Below are 6778 nucleotides of genomic sequence, written 5' to 3'. Positions count from 1 at the left end.
TTAGGTGGTCATGTCACTGACTGGGAAAGGAACCCTTTGTTGTGGCTACGAAAGATTGCTTGACATATGCCATATATGAAATTACGTTTGGAGTGTCGGTGACATACCCAGGGGCACTCTATGTAAATAGTGGTCATTGGTCACTGCGACACCCTACGGCCAGCTGCACTATACTGAGTGTGCTCATTTGCATAATGCCTAGTGACATGGACATTTCCTATTGGCTGTCCATAGGCAGGGTCTTGAAGACGCATGCATCATGCAGAGGGGCAGCAACAAAACCGGTCAGTGGCTTTAGTGGAAAGCGGCGATGGACCATCAGTCTTAACTCCCAGAAAAGGGGATGATGAGGGTCATGTGGTAGCAGAATCAGGGAAGTTAAAGCACTGCTTTGGTGGGCTGGTGGAAGCAGGGGGGATTATTTTTCCCAGAGATGAGCTTTAACTAAAAAGATGGTGCAGCAGTAACTGCCTGCTGCGATGTCACGGTTTTCTGATTGAAACTTCGGACTGAGCCGCCCGATAAGGGACGGCTCACTGCGATGAGTCACCCACTTGCATCTGTGCAATCAAGTTTGAGCGACTGAGCTTTGTAAACACCTTTACAGCCAATTGATAGCACATGAAAAAGGACCCGACGGCTGAAAAGGAGAACGCTAAATATCAATCTGCAATATTTTATTTTTACCCAACATAAAAATATTGTTTGTTTTTCTTTAGTCCATACTATAACATAATTAGAAAATGTATAAAAAAATGCACTTTACATCCCCTTTAAAGTTTGCCAAGATTCAACCCACAGAGATTATGTTGGCGGCGCCATCAGAAGTGTATGCAAAATAATTAAAAAAATAATAAGAGGTAACTAGGGTGCGCAAACATTGTTTAGGTTTGCTTTTTTTTTAAATTGCTTTTGGCTGCTTGGCATCCAGTAAGGTGCCCACTGGAAACTGGCACACGGAACTACATTAACGGTCCATGTGATCCCGTGCAGCGGTCGGTTTTATCCCGTCACCTGCTCTGATCCATGCGGCGTAAAAAAAAGCGGAGAGGGCCCTTGTGTGAAATCCATAGAAAGATCTATGGTCCTCTGAGCAGCTGAATTCCAAGAATGTTCTGTCAAACTGACTAATTGCAGCTGGTAATTAGCTTCTAAACAATCAAACATCAAGCGTCGCCATTAACAAATGTTTGCCAAAAAAGCCCGATCAGCAATTTCATTTTATTACCGTGTTTTTAATTCCCTACTAAAAGAAACATTGCCCCAACAATTCCAACTAAGCCTGTTTAAATAAATCATCTTGGCACGATGTCTATCCAAACTGGCTGTGCAAACTGGACACTATGGGGTGTATTTATAATACAAATAAATAGCTTATTCATCCAGCAAATGTACATTTGTTCTGTGCGAGTTAAGCAGCTGTTGTGAAAATGAGGCAAAAACAAGTGTTATTAGTGTTATTTCTCTTCTGGTCGAATGTTCTTCCATAGGTATATTCATAAAGAACAGAGTGAATGTGGAAATTACCACATTATGACCACTAGATGGAGCTGAGAATCATAGGAAATAAATAGAGGTTAATAACGGGATACAAGGTTAAAATTCTAGAGGTGGCTCTGTGGGGTCTCAGGAGGGCTGTGCAGGTTTTATGGTGGGCTGTGTGGGCTCTCAGTTGGCTGTGCAGGGGTCATGGTGGGCTGTGCAGACTCTCAGGTGGGCTGTGCAGGTTCTTTGGTAGGTTGTGCTTGGGTCATAATCGGGTGCACAGGTTCTTTGTTGAGCTGTGTAGACTCTATGGTGGGCTGTGCAGACCCTCAGGTGGGCTGTGAAAACTCTCAGGGGGCTGTGCAGGTTCTTTGATGGGCTGTGAGTATTCTCAGGTGAGCTGTGCAGGTTCTATGGTAGGCTGTGCAGGTTCTATGGTGGGTTGTGTGGACTCTCAGGTGGCTGTGCAGGGTCTATGGTGGGCTGTGCGGACTCTCAGGTGGCTGTGCAGGTTCTATGGTGGGCTATGTGGACTCTAAGGTAGCTGTGCAGGGTCTATGGTGGGCTGTGTGGGGTAATAGTGGTCTGTGTGGCTCTCAGGTGGCTGCGTGGGATTAATGGTGGTCTGAATGGCTCCCAGGTGGCTGTGTAGGTTTAATGGTGGCTGTGCGGTCTCACCTGGGGTCCTGGTCGGTCGGTCTCACAGGTGTGGGCGCTGTGGAGGAGGAGGGGATCTTGGCCGTCACTGTAAACACGTGCCACCTTCACAGAAAGGCGGCCGGAAGCTTGCTGGGGACCTTGGCAGTCTTCCTGTGAAGCCCAGCACTTGTTTACAGCGCCGGTTGCAGTTAAAAAATGTAAAGTGCCGGTGTCGGCACTTTTTATCGGGGCATTTTCTCAAATACAAGTACTCGTGAAAGTGGCCAGTATCAGCACCAATACTAATATTAGTATCGGTGCACCCCTAAATGATACTACAGGGATAGCGATGGTTAAACATTGTTATAATTTATGAGACAGCTAGAGGGAATAAGCACATAAATGTAACCATTGATACTGCAGGGAGAGCGATGGTTACACATTGTTACAATTTATGAGATTGCTGGAGGGAATGAGAATATAAATGTAACCATTGATACTACAGGGATAGCCATTGTTACAATTCTAGAGACCACTGGAGGGAATGAGCACAAAAATGTAACCATTGATACTACAGGGAAAGTGATGGTTACACATTGTTACAATTCATAAGATTGCTGGAGGGAATGAGAATATAAATGTAACCATTGTTACTACAGGAATAGCAATGATTACATTTCTATGCTCATTCCCTCCAGTGGTTTCATGAATTGCAACATTGTGAAAACATTGCTACCTCTGTAGTAGCAATGGTTACATTTACATGCTTATTCCCTATACCAGTCTCTAGAATTGTAACATTGTATCCCATTACTAATATCTACCGATTTCATGTGATTCTCAGCTCCATCTAGTGGCCATAATAAGAACATTTGTTGTTGCCCCAGTCTGACGACAGCTGGTTAACTCACCCACATACGTAGAGCCCTATGGGGGCCAGGATTCACAAATTTTTCCGAATAGATCCAATTACAAAAATGTATAAATCTCGTGTGAAAGTTGTGTTGATTCTTGTGTGAAAGCATTTTTATAAAAAGACCCCTATGTCTTCATTAATCGGTACCTATAATTGGTTCCTTGATATTTGGAACAGACTCCACATTAGATTGACAAGAAACAATCAATACATTTCCAGACTGACTGATCGTCTCAGCTGAAAATGCGACCAATAGGAAAAGCATGGATTGTTTTGCTGATCAGCTGGTCTGACACCTTAAAAGGACATCTGCACTTTACACCAGCCGCGAGGAATATAGGAAGCCTGCCATTCCCAACCTCCTTCTGAAAATGCCATTTGCCCAGCTGACCCTCCTGGGCAGTAGGCCAGCATAGGTCAGTCATTCACAGCACTGAGGGTCAGCAAGGCAGAAAGGCAACTAGTATGTTGTGAAGCAGAGCTGAGCAGTGGTGGCCTCCAGGCTCCCTCATGAGAGGCTTCTTATAGAAGAAAACTCTGGAAATAATGTTTACATAAACAAACAAAACAAACAAACAAATAATATTTGTGTGGAAACACTCACTTGTGTTGGAAGTCCGGAGGTCTCTGAGGTACAGGAGAGGATACAATGTAACAATGTCTGTGTGGAGACACTCACTAGTATTGGGGTCTCCGGGTGTCTCTGAGGTACAGGAGAGGATACAATGTAACCATGTCTGTGTGGAAACACTCACTGGTATTGGGGGTCCCCAGGGTCTCTGAGGTACAGGAGAGGATACAATGTAACAATGTCTGTGTGGAGACACTCACTAGTATTGGGGTCTCCGGGTGTCTCTGAGGTACAGGAGAGGATACAATGTAACCATGTCTGTGTGGAAACACTCACTGGTATTGGGGGTCCCCGGGGTCTCTGAGGTAAAGGAGAGGATACAATGTAACAATGTCTGTGTGGAAACACTCACTAGTATTGGGGTCTCTGAGTGTCTCTGAGGTAAAAGGAGAGGATACAATGTACCAATGTCTGTGTGGAGACACTCACTAGTATTGGGGTCCACCGAGGGTCTGTGAGGTACAGGATAGGATACAATGTAACAATGTCTGTGTGGAAACACTCACTAGTATTGGGGTTTCTGAGGTAAAAGGAGAGGATACAATGTACCAATGTCTGTGTGGGGACACTCACTAGCATAGGGGGTCCCTGAGGTACAGGAGAGGATACAATGTAACAATGTCTGTGTGTAGACACTCACTTGTATTGGGGGCCCCCGGGGGGTCTCTGAGGTACAGGAGAGGATACAATGTAACAATGTTTGTGTGTAGAGACACTCACTAGTATTGAGGGTCCGCGGGGGGGTCTCTGAAGTACTGGAGACTTCCTCACACAATACACAGAATCAGCACACCTTGCTCTCCTCCAGACGAGAATTTCCTCTTCGGCCTCCAGGTGGCGCTGTGCCTATAACAACCGTGTGATTAGCAGAACCAATCAGAGCACAACCCGCCCTGGGAATGCTGGGATGCCTGAATCCGTGTAACTCCCGCCTCCTCAGGTAGGTAACGCCTTCCGACCACTAATGCACGTTGTCGGGTTTAGTATAGAGGGGTGGGGGTCATTCACATATAGAAGCCTCGGGCACACAGCAAATACAATTATGTTTTACTTCAGCATATTTCCAAATGGATCTCTCTCTCAAACGTGTACATGTATATATGTGTATATATGTAACCATGTGTAGTTATTATATGCATATAGTTTTTTTTAGCTCTTGTTTTAATTTGAGTGCATGTATAGACTTCACTTCCTGTCCTGAAGACATACCAGGAAGTGAGAGGAAATCTCTACAAAGTGAGGAGAGAGCAGGTGTCTTTGCAGGAAAATTTCCCCTCAAACCTTTTCCCAGCCTCATTATGGCCACCAGGTGGCGCTGAGGACCATAGGAGTTTCCTTTGCTCCAGGGCTCCATCTAACCTCCATAATGCCGTGCGAATGCAAAAGTCAGATATTCGCACAGCGAACAGCTCTGCAAAAGTTTTATAAATACAGCTCTTTGTGTTGCCTGTAAGTACCCGTGTTAGTCTTCCAGAGGATCCCTGTGTATAAGCGGCCTTGACTTTTTTTTTTAGATGGAGCTCGATACAATTGGGTTTCGGTTGATTGCTCTGGCGGTCCTCCATAAAAGGATGAATCTGGCCCTAACCAAGGCAATGCCCAGGCACAGCCTGATTGCTCTGTTGGTCCTCCATAAGAGGATGAATCTGACCCAAACCAAGGCAATGCCCAGGCTCAACCTCTGGTTGGTCTGGTGGTCCTCCATAAGAGGATGAATCTGACCCAAACCAAGGCAATGCCCAGGCTCAACCTGATTTCTCTGGTGTTCCTCCATAAGGGGATGCATCTGGCCCTAATCAAGGCAATGCCCAGGCTCAACCTGATTTCTCTGGTGGTCCTCCATAAGAGGATGAATCTGACCCAAACCAAGGCAATGCCCAGGCTCAACCTGATTGCTCTGGTGGTCCTCCATAAGGGGATGAATATGGCACTAACCAAGGCAATGCCCAGGCTCAACCTGATTGCTCTGGTGGTCCTCCATAAGAGGATGAATCTGGCCCTAACCAAGGCAATGCCCAGGCTCAACCTAATTGCTCTGGTGGTCCTCCACAAGAGGATGAATCTGACCTAAACCAAGGCAATGCCCAGGCTCAAACCACAGGCACCCAGCATTACATCACAGGATGCTTGGTGTGCCTATGCTCACCAATCCAGGAAGTTGGGGCTTGCTTGGCAAATTAAGGGGGCACCATGGTGGGGGGGGAGCTCAAAGTTAGAGCAGCGGTATATCCTGGCACCTTACGGCAACCACTTTCCCGAGCAGATGTTGTCTAATGTTGTGTGCTGCTGACACAGGTTCACTTTGAGGCCATAAACACACGGGCAATGTTTGAGCTTCACTTATAAATTCTAGTCTGGAGAGCATCAGCTTCAGCAAGTATTTGCAAAGCATTTAACAAGCTTCAAGTAGCTTTCTTGAGGCCCTTAAGGCACCCATCAGCTCCAGGCTGGAAGGGCTAACTATAGACGTTAAAGTAAGTTCGTGCTTTGCCCACGCTGGAGGACTTAAAACCTATCTAAACCCAAGAACACACACTTGTAATACATCGCAGATAAGGAGTCCTTAGATGTGGTGGCTGCATTCGTTTTCCCTTTTTTTATATTTAAACCTGCTGATCCTGCCATAAACACACTTCCTGTCCTAGGGTGACAACGCTCACTCAGTGCACTGTATCTATGGAGTATGTCTGTGAACGTTCTCATTCATCCAGGTCATGGTAAATCTGTAAAAAAAAAAGAAAGGCAAATGGACTTATTTTTTTTTTATTCTTTAAGACATTTTGCTGGTCACCCTACTAGCTTCTGAATTGAGAAAGCTAGTCATGTGATCAGCAAAATGTCTTCAAGAAAAAAAAAAATACAGTTGGTTTAGTTGCCTTGATTTATTTTTTACAGATGTATCTATGGAGGAGCAGCACTGTCACCCTAGGCTGCTCATTCCTCATTTGGACTACAGAACCCTCTCCTCTCCCCATTGCATGATGCTTTTGCCCAGTGAGGGGAAGGTTCCTTCTTGTTTCCTGTCAGTGAATTAGATAGCATCCAAGTTGGACATTCAGTCTTCATTCAGTCTTCATTTTCTTAATATATATTTTTGCAATATAGTT

Source organism: Nanorana parkeri, unplaced genomic scaffold (assembly GCF_000935625.1).
Source record: "Nanorana parkeri isolate BGI_ZX_2015 unplaced genomic scaffold, ASM93562v1 scaffold17, whole genome shotgun sequence".
NCBI lineage: Eukaryota > Metazoa > Chordata > Amphibia > Anura > Dicroglossidae > Nanorana > Nanorana parkeri.
Note: the sequence above shows the minus strand (reverse complement) of the source record.